This window comes from Mastigoproctus giganteus, chromosome 9 (genome assembly GCF_048544385.1).
Source record: "Mastigoproctus giganteus isolate SK-2022 chromosome 9, ASM4854438v1, whole genome shotgun sequence".
Lineage (NCBI taxonomy): Eukaryota > Metazoa > Arthropoda > Arachnida > Uropygi > Thelyphonidae > Mastigoproctus > Mastigoproctus giganteus.
The window spans coordinates 41,903,371-41,925,622 of NC_143583.1; positions in this window are offsets into that span (position 1 = coordinate 41,903,371).

Here is a 22,252-nt window from a genome sequence, read left to right on the forward strand (position 1 = left end):
TATTACATTTAATGTTAAATTGTTTCTTATATTTTTATTTCGATGCCATATGCTTGCATTTCACTACGTACTGTCTATGTACATAGTCATATTATGAAGGTGCCTATAATACATACATAGACAAAATTTTAGACTAGTTTTTCTTATATATTTCATACTTTGGAATGGAACCCCTTTATTACTATGGAAGCCATAACTGAGTATTTGCGTTTTCAGTATTTGCGACATTTCTCAGGAACGTAACCCCCGCAAATAGCGGGGGTTTACTGTATTAATAAATAATATTTCAAAAAATATATATTTTTAATAAAACACCTTCCTACTCTTCCATTTCTTCAAAAACCTCCCCCACCCTTCCCCTTCCTCCCAGCTTGAACTGAGGTGCAGCTCTTCGGATTCTCTTTTTTTTTAATTAGATCAAAAATGGATCTTCACTCAAAAAAGTTTGCCAAATCCTGGTTTACATGTACTCTGTGTCAAATGATAAAATGTCTTCTGGTTGAATTTGTGCTTTTAATTTTTGGATGAGCATTGATGTGTTGCTTATGGAAAGAGAACTCTTTTGAATAAATGCTGAATAAGCGTAGTAAGTTATTTGGAGATCTTTAGACCTGGATAGAATCTACCATCAGTGTGGGTAGATAGTTGTAGGTCGGTGTAGCCCGACAAGGCCTCTCCAGTGGCAAGAGATTGGTATCCTACAGTTCAATTTGGTGTTTGGTTGAGTTATAAACTTATCTTAAACCAAAAATCCAGGCCTGAAGACTGATTTCAACATAGAAATCCAAAATTTAGCCAATTTATTTAGTCATTGGGACTGTTTGGGTCTATTGCAATAAACTAATTAAATACTTCACGTGCTAAAGTGTCTGTCTTTACTAAACCTACTTGGCAAAAAAATTTTAACATTTCTTTGTACAGACAAATTAAGATGCCTAAATGTTATTAAAAATAGTACATACCTAAAAACATTTAAATATGGATGCTGTAAGATCATTAGGTTGAGGAAGAGGAAGGGTTGCTGGGGAAGGGGGTATCTACTCTAAAAGGACCTGCATGAGGTTCGAAGAATGAGTGAGTTTTTGTTGTGGTTTTTCATATAAATTTTTATTTTTTATTTTTTATGAAAATCCCAACCATGAGAGGTATTAGAACCTATAGTACTTATTACTGTGCATGGGTTGAGATGACGAAAGAAGATATTTGTTGGCATTAGATGCATAATATAATAAAACATTTTTCACTTCACGTTTAACCTTGGCAATATGAACATAGAGAGGATTGTTATTGGAAAAATATTCAAGAGCTTCATCAGTTTTTCCTACTATTGCTCATAATCTCAGTTCTTTTTCTTCATCATATCTTCATCCCTCTTATTTCTTTCCTCTTCAATGGTTAACTGGCCAAACCTTGCCAGATCCTTGCTTGTTAATGGCGTGTTATTCAACATCATTTTCATCAACTTTGTGGAATCCTGAATCTTTTGAAAGATTTAAGATTTTAGTTTCCATCTGATTACTACTGAATCCCTCAAAGACATGAGCATCATCAAGATCAGTTTTTTCAACAGCTGTTCATCAACAAAATATAAACTTTCCAAACTTGTTGAATAATTTTTACACACAAATAATTAAGTTTGCTTATTTCTTAAGCAAAATAGTTTGCTCCAAAGTTTTTCCATGTTGTTTTCATTGGTCTTATGCCTTGTAACTGCAAGGACTCATATGATGAATACTCAGATAACGAGGACGTGTGTTTGATTTAAAATTCTTGTAAGTTATATGCGAAATGTAATTCTGTAAATTTCACTAGCAATTAGAGAATTTAAGGAATACTTGCTACGTTTACACTAGTGCTAAGCAGCTTAAGCAACAGATTTATGTTTATAAATACAACTGTATCAAGTCCTGCTGTAATAAAGATTGAGTGAATTAGATGATAAATTTCTATACATTAATAGTAATATTAACCAATGCCACCACAGCACAGACAAATGACACTTTTTAAAAATTTTTTTGGAAATAAAATGAAATCCTTCCATGTATTTTGCTCCACTAGTATTCTCTATTACATCAATTTCTTGTACTCTACTCCAGCATTTTTGAGATTCCAGCAAGGGTTACCTAATTTTCCATGGGGCTTGGTTTCTCTGATTTTACTGAAATGAAGACAGCTGTACTGTCTGATAGATGGCACATGAACACCTTTGTTTCATTTCAGGATACATCACCTTGTAAATAGTAGTAGTAGTAGTAGTAGTGGCATGTGATGCAAGAAAGCATGTGTATGAGCTTATGCAGCATCAGCCAAAAAAAAAAATCACACCATTCCCTCCAAATGCCTGTCCAGTTCCTCCTTAAATTTATTTTGCACAACTTCCACAACGACAGATGGAAGTTTGTTCCAGCAATTAACCACCCGCTGGCTAAAGGCAAATTTCCGCACATCTATTCTACATCTGTCTTTTCTTAATTTGAATTTATGCCCTCCCCTTAGGTTCGTAATCTGAACAAGTGGAAGGATCCCATTATGGTATTCCTTAGAATACAAATTCTAAGGAATACCATAAAAACATTATTATAATTGATCTCTCATTTATTTTTGTTCAGTATTTTGTAATTGAGTTTTCTAAATCATAATTAATAGAAACAGTTTTCAATTGAACAAAAAAACTAAAAATTTTTTGTAATAAAAAAAAAAAAAAAGTATTTAACAGTCTCCACATAAGCCAATTTGTTTCATTTAGGAACATTAAAACTAATACAGACATAAACCATTGCACATCATATCCATTGCCATTCTATGGCTTCTTGATAAGTTAAGTTAGTTTGTTTATATTGGTTTTTCTTTACTATTAAAATTGTATAGAAATTTTATATCTTATTTCATTTAATCTTCACTACAGTATGAGTTGTTACAGTTGTATTTATATATTTTATTTATTTTATTTTTTAAACAAAAATGGTCCCATGATGCAAGAATTTTTTGTAGTCCATATTATGTAATTGAACAAAATATGGGAGGTAGGATGGTGATAGTTTGTGATTTAAAAACATATAATCAAAGCAAATAACTTTAAAATGCAGTTTATTGCATTTTATGTTGACATGCATGATTTCTCCATGGTGTCATATGATCTGAATTAATTAATTTATTATTAATAGTAATAATATTAATTTGGAAGAAAATTTTCAGGTCATTACATGGCTGTTCATAATGAATTAACGTGAAATTAAATAATGCTTATTAAACTACATGAATTAATTTCTTCCCCATACAGTTAATCTGGACTTTCAGTTTTTCCTGATAGAGCCTGATGACAGGATTCATATGATTCCAGAAATGCCACCAATTATCTATATATTTAATATGGAAGCTGTTTCCTTTTGTCAGTCATTGTGAACAATAGGCTTAATTGATCAGGCTGGAAGTGGTCTCAAATTGAAGCTATTTCTTCCTAGGTGTGCACAAAGTTGTTAAAATTTAAAAATTTTGAATAATTTTATTTTATAGAACGGGCCAGTTTTGTACTACAAACAAGAATAGTTCAACATTCACTTCATAGATGGAGCCGCAGGAAGATGCTAACTGCTAAACAAACAGATGTCTAAGTTGATAAGGCATTTTTGTCCTGATTAACAATTTGCACTTTCGCACAATCGTGTTCTTTGTTCTGAAAAAATAAAAAAATAATAATTCTCTACTAGCACTGCCTACCTTAAAAGAAAGAACTAATCGTTAGGATTTCATTGTACTGCTCGTTCACTCTGTCCCCATGTTGCACAATCAAGCTCATAAACTCATTGCCATTCGCTACGTGTAATGCATTTAAAATGTTCAGAACTAAGGCGCATTTAGGGCTAGAGCCTCAAGCTGCGAACAAATTTAGACTATGTATATAAAGTGCTTAGCATCATAATACACAGCCATTTCTGTATAAACAGAAAATTTTTAAGGTGGCATCGTTTTAGGTTATATCTCATATTGTGAATACCTTCACAACGAGTTGCCATGATATTGCACTACTTCGAATAAGTAACGCTTCACCTAAGGAGAAGACTAGTGTTACTTATTCTCAGATAGGTACCACCACCCAGACAGCACTGTTTCAGGGCTATTTGGCCCTTCGTCAGTGAGTGGGTAGGTACCCAAGTGATGCAATGATGGCAAAAACAGTTATGAAGAAGTATAACTCCACAATATGAGAGATGCCTGATGGTGTATGATGTATTTAGACTAAGGCGCATTTAGGGCTAGAGCCTCAAGCTGCGAACAAATTTAGACTATGTATATAAAGTGCTTATATAGAGATATAACCTAAAACGATGCCACCTTAAAAATTTTCTGTTTATACAGAAATGGCTGTGTATTATGATGCTAAGCACTTTATATACATAGTCTAAATTTGTTCGCAGCTTGAGGCTCTAGCCCTAAATGCGCCTTAGTCTAAATACATCATACACCATCAGGCATCTCTCATATTGTGGAGTTATACTTCATAACTGTTTTTGCCATCATTGCATCACTTGAGTACCTACCCACTCACTGACGAAGGGCCAAATAGCCCTGAAACAGTGCTGTCTGGGTGGTGGTACCTATCTGAGAATAAGTAACACTAGTCTTCTCCTTAGGTGAAGCGTTACTTATTCGAAGTAGTGCAATATCATGGCAACTCGTTGTGAAGGTATTCACAATATGAGATATAACCTAAAACGATGCCACCTTAAAAATTTTCTGTTTATACAGAAATGGCTGTGTATTATGATGCTAAGCACTTTATATACATAGTCTAAATGTTCAGAACTCATTTTATCATTATTGTTATCAACTTTGAGTTTATTTTTTTTATTTTATTTTTTTTAAGGTAAGTAATAATTTAAGGATTTAGAATTATGTCACAGTCAGGAAGACATGTCCACTGCCATGCTACCCTAAATGTCTTGCAGCGAAGAAGATATGCACCTTTTCGTGTTTCTGCAAATGTATTCAGGAATCCGTCTGAAATGGTGAAATCAAAGAAAATTTATATTTCCTCAGACACAAGAAATGGCAAAGGATTCGACACGTACTGATTTACTTGCTTACTACAAAACATTACATTTCTTTAGAACAGCTAGAGAAGCTACTGTAGCCGAGTGATCAGGCACGTGGGTGCATAAATTTTTTTTTTTTTTTTTTGTTTGGTAGTTGTTGGCGCATCGGCTTCTATGGCCATATTGCACCTCCCAAGGTTTTTGCAGTACTTTGATCCAAGCCCGAGGCGGGAATCGAACCCGCGACCTTTGGGTTGCCGGGCAGGTACTTTACCCACTCGGCTAGCCCGGTCGGCGGTGCATAAATACACATGCCTTGAGTGACCGAGGTTCAAGTCTGTGACTGCTAAATACAGTGATGTTTATTGTATTCTGTCTATCTTATGAACTCCTGACTGTTCAGTCATCCAAGAGTATAAACAAAAAATTCATTATTTATTATTAGAGAAAACTTTAAATTCACATACTAATGAGGGAACAAAATTTAAAAGAGAAATTCAGGTATGCATTAATTTCAGGTCTGTGGTTGAGAATTTTTTAGAGAACAATAAAGATCCGGACTATCAGACTACAGTTGAAAATAAGTTGGCGAACTTCAAGAAGTTGGGCCACAACATGATTGTCACTACATTTTTACACTTCCACATTTGGAAGTGTAAGTGAAGAACAGAGTGAGAGGTTTAAACAGGACATTAAACACATGGAGATGAGGTACCAGGGGAGTTGAAATATCAACATCAGGGCTGATATTTGTGATACTGAAGAGGTACTGTACAGTAGAAGCATCTGCAAGAAAATGAAAGAAACAAAACAATAATATTGAAAGTTTGACTGAGTTTTTATAGTGAAAGTTTTTAGTGTACTTTTTAATATTCTGCCATTTTCAGTAGTATTTTATAGAGATGACAATGAATTGTTCAAAAAATTTTGGGAAAATAGTAGGCAATAAAAACTGTGCTACAAATTGTGAAATTTTTGCAATGGGTAGAGCTAGTTAAATAGTTATGTTGTGAGGGTTAACTTGCTTATTTTAATATTTTGCTCACAATAAAATTTGCTTTATAACAGTTCATGTTGTTTAATTAATGTTATTGATATTTCACATTAATTCATTTCAGATCATTTTGGCAGATTGGGGGTGGAGGCAAAATTTTTATGGATTCAGATTTCTCATAGATAGCAGATAGTGGTCTGTGGTTTAAATAGAAATAAAACTGTCAAACTCCCTTAAATTAGGTACATCACATAGTATGCCTAATTTATAGTTTAAAAAACATTATTTCTTTTTTTTTTTAATACGAAATAAATGAAAATGAAACAAAAGAAATATTAACATAGCAGTTTGAAAGTTCTGTTAACTTATAATATTGAGAGATTATGTGAAGAGAACAAAATTCCATTGCTTTATACTTGAGATATATATATTTACCAATATAAGTTAAGTTTTGTAGGGATCTAGTAGATGAAAATGTTCTTGACATTTTCATCTACTAGATCATTTTAAATGAATTCACTTGGCAGAACTGCACACAAAATGTGAAACAAATATAAATACGAGATCAGTACTGCTGAGGATTTTACATGCTAATAATGTGCCACAGGCAGAGGATGGCTGGCATTATTATGACAATTCTCACAATGCAAATCACATAATTCAGGAATTGGATTATGTGATTATATATATCCAATTCCTCAAACAGGAATTGGATATATATAATTCCCATTCCTATTACACATGTTGCCCACTCTAAAATCCTCCATGACAGTATGTGTAGTTTTGTTACTTGTCACTCTTTGTAACGGGCTGAGTTTGAATCCCATCAGAGACTGAAGGAATATTAAACACTTCTTTAATTGGATCTGTTGTTAATTGATTTCAGCAGATGCAGTAGGATTTTCTCCACTGAATATTCTGGGTTTTTATGTCCTCACAACATGTAAATCATCCACATACACACTTGTGGGCTATTTTGACAGATTTTTTTAAAGGATAAATGTGTTTATCTATGAGGTTGAATGACTGGGAAAATGATATACAAGTCCATATGATTTGAATTTCTTAAAATGTTTACATATTTGGTTTCCCTCCCTTTGGTTTTCCTTACACACACACACACACACACACTTCCTTGTATGGGTAGAATACCTTGGTGCAATATTGTGTAAGGCCTTGATGTGCTGGAAAACCAAATTACCACACTGAATCACCAAGTGTTGAATATATTTGTAACATGTGTAATAGCAGGCTCCATAATATGCCACCGAAATTGTGCACTGGTAGCACAATTTTGGATCTCTTTAAAATATCAGCAGAATAATGCTTACCCATCTGATCTTTTTAAAAACAAAAAATGTTTCACCAATGTAAGAGTTGCTAAAAATTCTACATTGTATGCTGAGATCCACTCCACTCTTATTCTTGTTAGGAATTGGTGATGCAATTTTCCCATTATTATGTAGTTCATAAGTTTTGTACCTGGACTTGATGAGACCATAACACTTATGCATTCTGAAATTCTTGGTAACAGGAATATGGACCAAAATTGACACAATAAAATCAGCTCTTAGGGCTGGCTTGCCATATCTTTGTATAACAAGTAACAACATTTTTGGTATGCCTGCATCTTGAAAGATCAGCAGTGAGATTATTTATGTCCTGGTACATATAAGGTTTTTTTTTTTTTAATTTGCTTCTAAATACAGTTTATAATTTATAGTTACTGTCTTTTCAAATTATCATGAGTGTTAAGCTTAGCTTTTTGAGTCTGTTTAATGTTATTCAGCCTTTTTTGGCATGCCTAAAAAAAGGTTTGTAATCATTAATAAAATGGAGACTTCATATAATTAACCTATAAATATAGCATTTAATTTAAACAGATTTAAAATATGAAGATTTTATTTAAATCTGAAATGTGTAATATGCCAGACATTAAACTGCAACATGATATAATATAAATTTGGCTGTTACATTAATATTTATCGTTTTAGAATAACTCAGAATTATTCATTGAAGCATTAGTAAATTAAAAAAAAAAAAAGTATTAGTACTGTGTAGTTCTTAGTAGTATATTTCATAAAAGTTCTATAACAAATCAGCCAAAGAATAGTTTGAGAGAAAACATTCACATTGCATTCATTTTTTTGTCTTTACTGCCAGAGGACAACGTTGTCCCCTTCTGTGATAGAGCTTGGGCTTACAGCTCTCTTGAAACAGTTACATTATCCACAAGGTGAACTAAAGTAATAAATATCAGTTTTAACAATAACATGATGCATTAGGTGAATCTGTTTTTCATTAAAAACTCAAAGAAGCAATTATGACCTTTTTCGGAACTGTTTGGTTCTGAAAACCATCAGACAACAGGTAGCTTCAATTAGCGACCTTGTGCTAAGTGGTGAATAAGTGTATTGAATCTAAATATGTAGCCAGTCAGTATTTGGAAGAAAGATCCGACTGCATAAGTAAATTTCATGAAAATAAATTTCCTATTGGTAGGTGTCTTAGACCTCTTGCATTAATCAAATATAGAAACAGATATTGAAATAGATTGAGAGAAAGATTGGGGTAGTTAATATAGAAATCAAGATGTACTACTGTAATAGAACCTAGAAAAATTAGCCCATCTGGCTAATTTTTCTAGGTCTTGTTGCAGAAATGGCAATTGTAACTGAATGCAATGTACTACATGTAGGCAATAATAATCTCAGAATAACATACCATTTGGGTGGTATCATGTTCAAGATGGTGAAGAATGAGAAATACTTAGGAGTATTCTTCAAACAGGCCTCTGAGGTTGGGTATATTCATATTGTAGTTTTAAATGTTTTTCACCAACCTTATGTAGAAACACAACGAAAACGAAAACTGGAATCTTGATAACTATGTATTTATAATAAATTATATTTGCCTGTATTTACAATAAATTATATTTAACTTTACAACTAAAATATATGAAATATACATATAAAATATACTAAATTAAAAGCGATAAAACCATAGCTTTCGAAGGCTCCTGCCTTCTTCAGCGGTCAATATGAAGTTCTCTGAGTAGTGCAGACAGGCTGCTAGGCTCAGAGTATCTGTGTTTTTTTTTTTTTTTTTTTTTTTGCTTATGCTGTATATGCTTGCTTGCATCATTTTTCCATACTAATACTAATTTTTATGCATACGTTGTGAGTACATTGAACACTAAAGTTAATTATAATGGCATCATTTTACTCAGGTGAGATTCCTTTAGATTTTAGAAGTGCCAGTGTATTGTCTATACATAAAGCTGGCTTTTAAGAGAAACGTAACTGCAGACTGATCAGTCTTTGGTGGTACGGAAAATTTTAGAAGCAGTGCGTGAAATACAAGATAGAATTCTTGAGGATATATGACATGATATGTATTAAAGTGAAAAGCTATTTAAATGACTTTGTTAGCTGTTTTGGCATAATCACTCATGAGTCGTATGTAAGAAATAATTTTGACATTGTTTATTTGGATTTTTGCAAAGCATGTGATCCAATCCAGTTCCTGGCATATGTTGTGATTAATGGTACGATTCTTAGATGGATTACAGGGTGGCTGCAGAGCTGACATTCATGATTTTTTTTAATTGATTAAGGTACAGAGGGCATGATAAAATTTGCAGATGAAGTAAAGATTGGGAGAATGGTTAATGATGCTGCCAAGCAGGACTTCTTCAGGATGACTTTGCTTCAGGTTTGCTCAGAAAAGGGGTGCTACATTTTAATGCAGAAATATCGAGGTTCTAAGAGAAAAGTGAGTTACTACAGACTGGCTTCAGTGGTAGGGAAAATGATGGAGGCGATGATCAAAAATGGAGTACAGGGACATTTTAGATTGAATTGGAAATCTGAAAGATACACAACATGATTTTGTTATTGAATGGCAACTGCAGAATATGCTTGGTGTGGTTAAATTAAAAACAGGAAGAAAAGGGATTTTAGATATTACAATATGGATTGACATGAAATTCTCTATCCATTGTAGACAGTGATAAAGAGGGGCTGTGGTGTCTCCTATCAGTAATAAATTATTGATAGGAGACCATCTCAAACATGTGCTTGTAGAGATAGAGAGGTCATAATCTTACTGTATATGGTAGAGGTTCCCAAACTTTTTTGGTTCACAGCACCCTTACAGTGTCTCAGTAATTTTTTCATGGTGCCCCTAGGCTAAAAGAAATACCAAACAGTCCGTTTATTAAGTAGTTAGGTCCAAACAACTTAGTAAGTAACATTGAAACTGTGAACTACCTCAAGCTAGTAGTTCACGCAGTATTCAGATCTTGATTATTGCTGTGTTTCTCTCGAAAATTTAAAATATCCCGTGGTGCCCTTGTGAATTTGCTGCAGTGCCATGGTGCACGGTTTGGAAACCTCTGGTATAAGGCATTTGTAACACTGCACTTGTAATACTATGTCCTGATATGGAGATCGTAACTAAAAAAAAAAAAAAAAAAAAGAAGGCTTGAAATGACCCAAAGATGGGCAACCTGCTCGATGAAATCTGAAAATGGGGTACCCTTATGAGAAGAGACTTCAAAATATGCAGAGCTTCATAGCCAGGCTACTTAGAGAGAACCTGATAAACCTATAAGGGGGGGGGGGGGATATTGAATGAATGAAGGTGAAATTTTCACTGCTACAAATGATCTGGAGCTAGGGGCTAGAAATTCAAATTATAAAAAATTATAGGGAAGAAGTTTAGAGTGGATTGTAGAAAGTTTTCTTTCAGCCATCAAATTGTTAGTTGCTGGTATAAGTTATCTTTGTGGATAGCTGAGCTGATAGCTTGAGAAAATTCAACAGTAGCCATACATTTAGCTATCTGAGGAGGGAAACACATAGGTGGTTTATTTTAATTTATTTAATTCATATTATTTATTTTATTAATTTTTGGCTGGTGCAGTAAAATTCTAGGACTTTTTTGCACTATATGGCTAATATTAATAACCAGTTTTGTTTTGTTTATTTTCATGTACAATTATCTTCATTATTAAAATTATAAAGACTAGTGAACCTGCGAGGTGATGTGATTGAGGAATTTAAGGCTTTGAATGAAGCAAGCTTATTGCTGATGGTATTCTTCCTCTTGCTCAGACTACACACATAAGGGGGCATAAATTCAAATTAAATTGAGGAAAAATGGTTACAGGAGAGAAGTGTAGGTAGTTGATTGTTGAAACAAACTTACATCTGTTGTGGAAGTAGGGGGTTTGAATAAATTTAAGAAAGAACTAGACAAACTGTTGGAGGGGATGAACGATGCGAGGGTTTTTTTTTTTTTTTTTTGGCTGACACTGTTCAGCTTGCTTTCTTTCATCATTTGCCACTATTAATACAGATTGCGTTTTGTATTATTACGAACCTACTTATCTACCGTCAGACGTGAGGGTATAGTAACACATTGAGTTGACCATAGTTGTAGCCCATGTAGCTGCTGAATACAGTGCTGTCCTTGTAGTTTCTCCCATTTTTCTACCTTCTAAACTCCTAGTCTTATGTGGCCATGGAGTATTAACAGAAATTTTATTTTTATTCATTTAATTTTTTTTCTATCACCTTCAGGCCGTCCCAGTTTTTTTTTACTGTATATGAAAATTTACCCTTCTTTAGAGATTCATATTTTGAATGTATTGTTTACTTTATATGGGAATGATATTACCAAATCTGTGGGAACTGCTTTGTGAGACTTGATTTCAGAATATTAAATTTCAAGGATTTTTTGTTAACAGTATTTAGGTATTGTAAGTTATTGATAGCAAAGGATTCTCATTTTATTTTTTAACTGATTTGTTACTCCACCCTCAGCATTTGATATTAACAGCGTTATACATTGATATCTTGTATATATTAAGAAAGGAAGAAACTACAAGGATTTAGCTTATTAAGGAGGTAAGCAAACAGCCATAATTATGAGAACACCTTTTGAGTCAGAGGTCCCTATGGATTGGAGATGTGCGAATGTATCCCCAATTCATAAAGGGGATCAAAGGGTCACGTAAGTAATTACAGACCTGTTAGCTTAACTTCTGTTCCAGGGAAAATAATGAAGTCTTTGGTTGGTTAAAGAAGTAAGACAAGAGTGCAGTTATATTTCAGTTACAGCATAGGTTTGTTAAGGGGAGGTCTTGTCTGACCAGTTTGATTGGATTCTGTGATGCAATAACAAAGGAACTGGATGCAAAAAATAATTTTGATATCATGTACTTGCATTTCAGGAAAGTTTTTAATACTGTTGCACATAATAGACTGCTGTACAAATTTTGCCATTAAGGGCAAGTTGCTGCTATGGATAAAGGAATGGTTGAGTGGAAAAAAAGAGAGAGTGGTAATCGATGGGCATTGCTCTTCATGGAATAATGTTATCAGTGGAGTGCTCCAAGGTTTGGTTCTGGCCCATTGTTGTTTTCTGTATTTGTTAATGATATGAAGATATAGTCTTAATTTGCAGATGATGTGAAAGTTGGCAGAGTGGTTAATGTAAATGTACAGAGAAACATATCAACTATATGGTACTACACTGACAGTTGTAGAGAATGAAAAGGAACTGGGGGTAATTCTGCAGGCAGCTATGAAGTTTTCTGAGCAGTGCAGATGATCTGCAAGATGGTCAATGATATATAGGAATTTTTCTAGCAGGGATAAGGAGGTGATTATCCCCTTGTATGAGGCAGTGGTCAGGCCACACCTTGAGTACTGTATAAATATCTGAAGGCCTCATTTTAAGAAGGATGTACAGCTGCTGGAACAAGTATAGAGAAGGGCAACAAGATTAGTGAATGGAACAAAGGGTTGCTCTTACGAAGAAAGGCTTAAGTTTTGCAAATTACGGTGTCTGGAGACTAGACACCTGCCTGCGAGGTGATCTGATTGAGGTGTATAAAGCCTTGAATGGTTTGAGCATGCTCAATGTTGATGGGATTCCTCTTCTTGCTTAGAATAACCACATGAGAGGGCATAAATTCAAATTGAGGAAAGACCGTTGTAGGATAGATGTGTAGAAGTTGATAGCTAAAATGGATTCAAGTCAGAACTAGACAAACATTTGGAGCAAGTGGATGGGTGAAATGAGAACAGTTTTTAATTTTTTGGCTGATGCTATATAAGATTGCTTTCTTGCATCATGTGCTTATGCTAATGCTAAGACAGTATGCTATTGCAACAAGATCTAGAAAAAAATGGAAATTAGTCCCTAATTTGCCTCAATCGAGGTTTAACATTGACAAATGCAATGTTAAATGGCTTGCGGTAATCCCAGATTAAAGTACCAACTGTGTGGTACTACACTCAGGGTTTCAGAAAATGAAAAAGACCTGGGGATAATTGTGCAGTCAGATATGAAATTCTCTGAGCAGCAGGAAGGCTGCCGGCACAGCACATCAGATTTTGTCAATGATATACATGAAGTTTACTAGAAGGGATAAGGAGATGATTATTCCATTGTATAAGGCAATGGTCAGGCCACATCTTGAGTACTGCATATAGGTCTGGAGGCCTCATTTTAGGAAGGATGTAGAGCTGCTGGAATGGGTATAGAGAAGGACAATTAGATTGGTGAGGGGAACAAAGGGGTGCTTTACTAAGAAAGGCTTCAATTCTGCATGCAAATTGCAGCATCTGGAGACTAGGCACCTGCAAGGCAATCTAAGTGAGGTGTTTAAAGCTTTGAATGGATCGAGCAAGCTTATTACTTATGAGTTTCTTCCTCTTGCTCACACTATGCCCACAATGGGACATAAATTCAAATCGAAGAAGGATGGTTGCAGAATATATGTGCGAAAGTTTGCTTTTAACCAGCAGGTGGTTGATTGCCGGAACCAACTTTCATTTGATCTGGAAATGGGTAGCTTAAATAAATTCAAAGTGGAACTAGACAAACTTTTGGAGGGGATGAATAGCTGAAATGGGATTTTTTTTTTTTTTTTTTTGGATGATGCTGTATAAGATTGCTTTCTTTCATCATTTGCATCCACTAATACTAATCTCTTTGTTGTTTCAAATATTGGCTAGGTATGTTATACATACCTGTAAGGTAAAAAATGTACACTTAGTACAAGTTAGTATAATGGCTCAAGTCTGCTTCCTTGCATTATTGAGCCATTATAATACGAATATTAATAACTCAACAAATAGCATTATTGTAATAGGTAGTTGTACCTTTTTTTTTTCTTACAGTTTTGTATGACATATGTAGGTTGGTTATTTACAGTTAAATAAATCAGATCCAATGGAATTTTAAAATAATACTTGTTATGAATTTCCTGTTTAAGAAATTAAGACCTTTTTTTATTTTACTTATAGTATCACAGTTGATTTATTTATAAAACAGAAAAGCTCAGTAATTTTTTATTGTTAAAATTAATCAGCCTGTTAAATTTGTTATTAAATTGTTCTTTTGTTTAAGTTAAGAGTAGCATTTTTTTGTAATTAGTAACATAAGCTGTTTGCTGTTTTAGTTGACAAATTGCTTGGCCATTATTGTGAAAAATATCATTTAAGTAATTCCTTGTTCGTTATGTTCATTTTTACCATATTCTAGTATTAATATAGCTCCTCAAGAATTGGAAACAGTGGAAATTAAATGGCATTTGATTATGCTAATTGACAGGTGCTTCACTAAAGCTAATCCATTGTTAGCAAGCTCTTAGAACAATGCAGTTTGTCTACATGACATGCTGATTTTTTATGGCCATTCTTGCATGTTGCTAATTCCAAATAGCCCAATACTTTATAAGTGAATGAATATTGTTTTGTATATTTCAAAGAAAATATTCTTATAAAATGAAAAACAAATCATGCCAGAAGTTTTTATATACTGTAGTATATATAAAACATCAAATCTGTGTATTTAGTAATAGTCAAGAGACTGATGAAAAAACAGAGTTGTAGATATCTGAAGATGTTCACTGTATTTATTCCTGATTTGCTCAGAGGCACATCTTCACCTTAAGATGGAATAAATGCACACTTTTCCTGTTAATTCTTGAAACTAACAATGAGATTTGTAGTGTAGGTAGATCACATCATCACACATACATAGCAATATTGCACATATCCATTAATTCATCTAAAGATTAATTCCTTACCCACAACTACACTTGAGAAATAATCAGGCTTCATTTCTGTAGTCTACTTCCTATTGAACCCTTCCCCCTCCCAATTGAGCAAACAGCATATGCAGATTACTTGTATTTATTTTGTAAAATGTGTTCATTAGCTGATTTGCATGTTCTGCAGACTGAAAAACCGAGAGCAACTCCACTTCCTACACCTGGCTAAATAGAGTCCTGGCTGAAGAAACCCAAAGAATTTCGACAGTTAAATGCTAGTATTTGAGATCACACACACACACACAAATACATGTGTGTGTGATAAAACACCTAGACTGTTTCAGAGGACATTTCACATTGTAGTCTCTGCAAATGCCTGTATGTCATATTTTATTTTATGCTGTGGAAGTTCATTCAAAAGGATTCACCTAATCCATCATTAATTTCCATTTGGGTAGTGCATGTGATTTTTGTGATTTCCATTGCAGTGCTGCATACAAGAAATGGCATAATCATGTATATGAACACTCCCAAATGAAGGTGTTTTTAATTTGGTAGAATTTTTAATAAATAAGCATTTCTAACAGTGTTTACAATGATATTGTTTGTCGCTGAAAATAATTTACAATTTGTTATGTGGGACCAAGTTAGCCATTAAAGAAACTGGACATAGTAATGTCTTTTAACAAGGATTATTCCAAAATGTTGACTGCCTGAAAAATTTAATGCCATCTTTGTTAAATTTCTCATTTAGTAAGCAGGTTTCGAGAAACAGGTATTGCATCTGCTGGCAGATGGGATTATATGAAGTAGACCTTATAATCCATTGCAGTTTATAGTATAATTCACAAGATGCATCCTAGTGAAAATGATATAAAAATTTATATATTTTTTTATCATTTTTGCTGTGCAAAGCAACCATTGTATCCTTTCTTTGCCACTGTATACTATCACGAATTAATTCGTATACAGCTACCACAGCATGGTCCACTGAGTTACTTACGGGAAGAGGGAATGCATGGTATTCCTTCCCCCCCTCCTCCTTGTGCAGCAGAAGCTTTCTTTATGGCTAATACTAATATCTTGAGATGTGTTTACACTTCATTTTTTATGAAGTGTAAACAGTGGTGCTTTCTCTCAACCACATATACAGTGCTGAATTTCATTACTTAAGGTTTAAATTTTGTTTATGATAATTTTTAATGATCCTAGTTATTTCTAAATAGAAGAACAAAGTATTCTGAAAAATATAATAAAAACAAAGAAAGCAATTCACAGTTTCAAGTCACACTAGTGGAATCAGATTCTCATTGTTGTAAATTTTCAACTTAGTTGAAATGCCAAAAATTCTAAGTTTTCCTTCTCCTATTGGTGTGTGAAAAATATGAACTGAAATGAATTTCAACTTTAATCTCAATATAATAGGTTAAGGTAATCATTCCACAAGTTTCATACCAATAAAATATATAGTCTCCCTTTAAAACTAATAATACATATTGTCTACTTTAAATTAATCTACTTTTAATTTAAAATAGAAGTAGTAAATATTAATTCTTGAACATCCAAAATGATACCAGCACATGATGTTGTGTTATAACAATAATTCATAAGTTTTCTTTTATGCAGCTTTATATTATGTTATTTTTTAATATTGTGCAGTATATGATGTTCTTTGTATATCCATAGATTTGTCTTTTGTAAATATTAATCAGACTACTAAAAAATTAAGTTCCAATACTTATCAGTAAAAAGCTAGTTGACAGATTATCTAGCTTTTTTTTTTTTCTTTGCCATCACTAAATCAAATTTATCAGCTTTTAATATAAGCAGTTTTGAAATGTATTGTATGGAATTTTTCATCATATTGCTATATTAATTTGTGTGTAAAAGCATTCTTTAATGTAATTACTTTAAGTAATGTTTAGTGAACTGTTCAGATAATACATCATGGCATGTCTCTACTCTGAAATGATAATTGTATTTGTAAATCAACCCCAAATAAATTTTTAATGGAGATATTTTTCTAGGCAGAGTAATTTTTTTTAATGCAAATAAAACTGAAATTGTTCACTTCCTGTTGTTATGTTGTTTTGTGTCTGTAAAACTTGTAGCTTTGTTGTATTTTCAATGGTTCAACCTCCTGTCATGTTCTATGTTTAAATTTGTATCCTTGTTGTATTTAAAATATATACAAGTTATAAAGTTTTTGGTAATCTCTAAGTTTATACAAAAATAATAATAACAATAAAACCTGAAGAGCCATTAGTCTCTAAAAAAAAAAGAAATCGTATGCAAGAAAAATGAGTTTGCTTAATAGCAGTTAATTTTATTTGTTTTAAAATTGTCCTATTTCTTATAAGAGGATTGTACCTTAATTTTAAACAAATAATTGAGCCACCAAAAATAAGTTATCCCAATGTTTTGTATAGTTTTCTTAGATAATACATTAATATTTAATTCTTATTAAATTAATAAAATTAATTCACTTACTGTCCTTCAGAGCCATGGCATAACTGAAAGATTACTTTATTATTATTCTGAAATGGTCTGTTCAATTTGAGTAATGAGTCCTTTATGCAAAATTTATTTGTCTGCTACAGGAAGGTTTATAGAGTAAGTTTAAAAATATGTGCTGCTCTTTGTGCCTACACATACCCACACACACACATTTTATCATTAAGAAATATCACTGTTGAAGTAATGTGTTGTTTGTTTTGAAAGATCAACACAGAATCTGTTTATTATTGAAAAAGTAATAATTATGTTGTGTTTTGAAAACTATTGGTCTTATACTTGTATTAACTATTAGCTGTTGTAATATATTTTTAATTATCATTTTCAGAGTATTATTTATGTAGTTGTTTGTTCTTATTTATTTTTTGACATGACTTTGATTTGCTAAGTGTGTATAAAAAGGAGCATGATTTTTAAAAATATATTTTTTGGTCTTTATATCTATGGGGTGTATAATAACCCTGTATAAATATTGCTCATTTTGAATCTTGCTCATGTTTTAAAGATTGAGCACATTTTGTGTTATTTATTATTTAGGATTTATTTATTCACGAACATATATCTTGATGGATATGATATAGATACTATTTTGAATATATTCATGAACCAGTTGATAACTTCATTTGCAGATATTGGTTAAGTTCTGTATATATAATTCAGTTTATTTCTTTTTATTTTCGTTTATTTTCTTTTATTTTTATTATTATATAATTCGTTTATTTTTTTATGTGGAAATTTATATATATATATATATATATATATAATTATAGAAGTTCAGATGCTGTAATATATTTCAGTTCATAGTTCATGCCTGTGTCAGATTGTGGAATGAAATTAAACTCATCTTGTTTGAGAGATCTGTATATATAAATATATATATATATATTCATTTAGGGATTCTGCCTTAACCATTGCTGTAAATGTTTTCATAATGTGAAATTAAACGCTGTTTAAGTTTGCATTTATATTTCATTTTTAAACCTATGTTAATGTACACATACAGAATATTCTCACAGTGTTTGAAGTACTGATGGGCATAATTTAAAGTCATAATTTGATTACATGCAAATCAGTTGATTATGAAACTGACAATGATATATGACAATAAAACTGTTTATAGTTTTAATTTTGATAACATCAGATCGAATCACCCCCACTGTTGTTTTTCTCTTTTTCAGCTTGTTTTCAATTTCATAATTGACTAATTTGCATATAACTTATTATTTCAATTGTTGAATAATTGTGACAAATGGGCCTGGAGTACTGGGGTCCATAGTTTAACAGATATTTATTTAAAGTATACCCAGTATAAAATAAAATAAAATAAAATATTTCCAGAAGCTTTCGGAACTCGTGTCCCTTTCTCAACTGATAAAATTTTTAAATACGCTACAAGCAAAGTGTGGCACGTTACTCATTCGTCATTGTTGTAGCACGGACGTGTGCTGCCTTGCGCCAGTGATCATCCATCAATAAAACGGTTGTCTCCAGGATTGGATGTATACGCATGCCTTTCTGGCGATTTAATGCCTTAGGGTTGTTCATTATGTTTAGTGACTCTAGCCATAGGCGGTGGCGAAAGTGTCGCGCGTGGTCCACTATCTCAAAGTCGCGCTTGGGGTCAAGATCGTGGTTGGTAGCCCAAAAATGTTCTGCAAGCGCGGACTGGTCAGTTTCGGCAAGCCGGATTGCTCTGTCGTGTTCCGTGAGGCGATCCTGGAGACGTCTCGATGTCTCACCCACGTAGCAACTGTTACAGGCCCTACAGGTGATACGGTACACTACATTGCTGCGTAAGACAGGTGTGACAGGGGTCTTCACACTGGAGACAAGTGAACGTAGGTTCCTACCTGGTAATTGTACACATTTTATGTTGTAACTTCTCAGGATCTTCGAGATACGTCCTGACACTCCTGGATAGTACGGAATGTAGGCGGATGATATGCCGACTTGCTTCGGAGGTCTTGGGTTGGAAGTAAGTTCTTGTGCCTGTAACAAGCATCTGTTTAGTACATGGGATGGATAACCGCATCTGGTTAAGTCCGCCTTCACACGGGAGATCTCGTTACGTCTAATTGTGTCGGTGCTGGAATGGCTCCAGGCCCTGGAGAACAGGGTGCGGGCAGTGCTATTGAGATGGCTTGGAGCGTGGCCGGACCCGTAGTTGGTGAATTGACCGCACCACATGGGTTTGCGGTATACTGAGGTCTCTAGATGTGGGCCTACGCGATGCACTAGCACGTCCAGAAACGGGAGCGAACCGTCCACCTCTGATTCTACGGTAAACTTGATGAAATTGGATAGAGAGTTGAGGTATTCTAGTTGAGAGCGACTTAAGCCTCCAATCCAGGACGTCACTATCCACTGATGACATCTGTACCGCCCTCAACCTATGCCTCTCTAGCAGCATCTTCACCTTTGAAGACTCACTCTACAAACAAGTACATGGCACTGCTATGGGTGCCCCTGTCAGTTCCGTAGTAGCTAACATCGCCATGGAAGATCTGGAGAAACAGATACACCAGAACCCACCTACACCTATTACAACGTGGTGTAGATATGTCGACGATATTTTTACCATAATACCACGTGGTTCTGAAACGGTACTACTAGAATACCTCAACTCTCTATCCAATTTCATCAAGTTTACCGTAGAATCAGAGGTGGACGGTTCGCTCCCGTTTCTGGACGTGCTAGTGCATCGCGTAGGCCCACATCTAGAGACCTCAGTATACCGCAAACCCATGTGGTGCGGTCAATTCACCAACTACGGGTCCGGCCACGCTCCAAGCCATCTCAATAGCACTGCCCGCACCCTGTTCTCCAGGGCCTGGAGCCATTCCAGCACCGACACAATTAGACGTAACGAGATCTCCCGTGTGAAGGCGGACTTAACCAGATGCGGTTATCCATCCCATGTACTAAACAGATGCTTGTTACAGGCACAAGAACTTACTTCCAACCCAAGACCTCCGAAGCAAGTCGGCATATCATCCGCCTACATTCCGTACTATCCAGGAGTGTCAGGACGTATCTCGAAGATCCTGAGAAGTTACAACATAAAATGTGTACAATTACCAGGTAGGAACCTACGTTCACTTGTCTCCAGTGTGAAGACCCCTGTCACACCTGTCTTACGCAGCAATGTAGTGTACCGTATCACCTGTAGGGCCTGTAACAGTTGCTACGTGGGTGAGACATCGAGACGTCTCCAGGATCGCCTCACGGAACACGACAGAGCAATCCGGCTTGCCGAAACTGACCAGTCCGCGCTTGCAGAACATTTTTGGGCTACCAACCACGATCTTGACCCCAAGCGCGACTTTGAGATAGTGGACCACGCGCGACACTTTCGCCACCGCCTATGGCTAGAGTCACTAAACATAATGAACAACCCTAAGGCATTAAATCGCCAGAAAGGCATGCGTATACATCCAATCCTGGAGACAACCGTTTTATTGATGGATGATCACTGGCGCAAGGCAGCACACGTCCGTGCTACAACAATGACGAATGAGTAACGTGCCACACTTTGCTTGTAGCGTATTTAAAAAAAAAATTTTATCAGTTGAGAAAGGGACACGAGTTCCGAAAGCTTCTGGAAATATTTTATTTTATTTTATTTTATACTGGGTATACTTTAAATAAATATCTGTTGAATAATTGATTATTAATTATTCATTATGCACATCGCTAGTTTGAAGCATGTTTTTTTGTTTTAACCTAACAGTGGTGTTTGATCTCAAATTTTCTTTTTTTTTTTTATTCCTGAAAAAAGATTTTTTTTTTTTTTTTTTGCCATCATCAGTGACATGCAGTGCTAATGCTTGGGCTTTTATTAATGGATTTCAATATTTATTAAATGCCACATTTTATTATTTTTTTAATGACAAATTTGAAAATTTAAAAATATGATTTTTACATCTTCAGTGAAACAGTGTATTCATGCATTGTGTTTGTTAGGTATCATCCATAATATTTTTAAAAAAGAAGACACGAAACTACATCTTCCTTAAATTTATTTTATTTAAACTATCCACTTCTGCAACACCAGTGTGCTGAGGCAATATTATTATTATATGGTGCAAGGAAGCCTGAGGCTTATGCTGCACCAAGCTCAGGACCCTGGGTGTGCCAAGCACATACTCACCAGATGTGAGCCCCTGGAGTTATGTCAAGGAGCTGGGTATATTTTTGCTGTGTTCATTCCATGTCCAAAAATTATATTAGATCCAATTATTTCTCTCACTCTAGAAATTCAGTCCTTAGTTTTGCTGATGATAGTACAATACATTTCAGCTTCCAGTGTGAGAAACCTTATAGTGCATGAACAGCCTCAACTTCTCAGATTGTTACTGTGCCAAGTGGATAACATATGCAGAATACGAACAGCATGCTGATTTGTGCAACTGCCATTGTATAGTTGCTTAAATGAATGTCTCAGAAGATGGACATTCATGGAGTCAGCCATGTTTGATGACTAGCAACACCACCTATGGGAAGGCAATATCATTAGCATAGTCAAAGCTTTGTCTGTGCAGTGCACATGTAGCAATGCTGTTGTGTAAAGATAGCAGTGTAAAAAAATCATGTGGCTGACCAATGCATTTTTGAAGGCCACAAAATATTAACATTATTACA